Source organism: Myotis davidii, unplaced genomic scaffold (genome assembly GCF_000327345.1).
Source record: "Myotis davidii unplaced genomic scaffold, ASM32734v1 scaffold5374, whole genome shotgun sequence".
Lineage (NCBI taxonomy): Eukaryota > Metazoa > Chordata > Mammalia > Chiroptera > Vespertilionidae > Myotis > Myotis davidii.
Genome location: NW_006285564.1, coordinates 1 through 1,122, shown reverse-complemented (window position 1 = coordinate 1,122; position 1,122 = coordinate 1).

The window sequence follows — 1,122 nt, the reverse complement described above, 5'->3', positions numbered from 1 at the left end:
TCAAGAAGAGGAAGCGCTGGCGCTTTTTAAATATATGTATATATGCTTGTTAGTTCCTGATTGGTCCTTTCAAAGAATTTTGACTTAGCAACATCTTGAGATTGGTTTTTATGCCTTACTATCTTGTGATTGGTTATCTGCAAGCTGCCTGTCTTAACAACATTCATACATTTTAAAGTTCATGCCTCTGGAGTGCCCTATCTTCCCCTCCCAGTTGAGGTGCCTCAGTAACTCCACCTAGCTGGTGGAGTTATTTTCCTTTCCCATGATACTGCCCCTATCTATCTATCTTCCTTCTATCTCCTCTTGGTTATGCTGCTGTGCCTCAAGAGCTGAACAAAGAGAATGGCATGGCACGGAGTGCCTTCCTCTGCAATCTGTGGTTTACAAATCCCATATGGAGTCAAGGGTGAGGGAACATACTCTCCAGCTCTCCTTTGACCTTGCTTTTGAATAGGGTTGGCTGAAAATATATAAATGGGAGTATCTTTGGCTATTTCTTGTTGCCAAGACAACAAGGTCACTCTTCCTAGACTGGCTACCAACAGCTACTCTTGGGCTGCTTTGGGTGGTAATTTTTTGTGAAATATAGATCTGTATCTGGTCTAGGGTTTTCTTTATGAAAATTGTAAATTACTTATTAAACTTTTTAAATGTTTACAGTACTGTTCAGGTTTCTATTTCAATTTTTAAGCTATACCTAACTTTTTATTGTGGTAAAATAAACATAACATAAAAGTTATCATTTTATCTATTTTAAGTGTATAGTTCAGTGGCATTAAATGCATTAACAATGGAGTGCAACCATCACCAAGATCAACCTTCAAAACTTTTTTTCATTTTCCAAAACTGAAACACTGAACTCATTAAACATTAACTCCCCTGTCTCCCTACCGTACCCCCTAACACTCACCATTCTAATATTTGTCTCTATGAATCTCACTTTCTTTGGGATTAATTTGCTATTTTTTAGATGAGTGTCTTTTTCTTTTCAAATATAGAAAAAGCTATAAATTTTCAAGCATTTCATTAGTTGCACTTCACACTTTTTTTTTATATAAGTTTATATTTAATGACTTTTTTTTTTTTTGAGACTGGTACCCTTTATTTTATCTTCTCAAC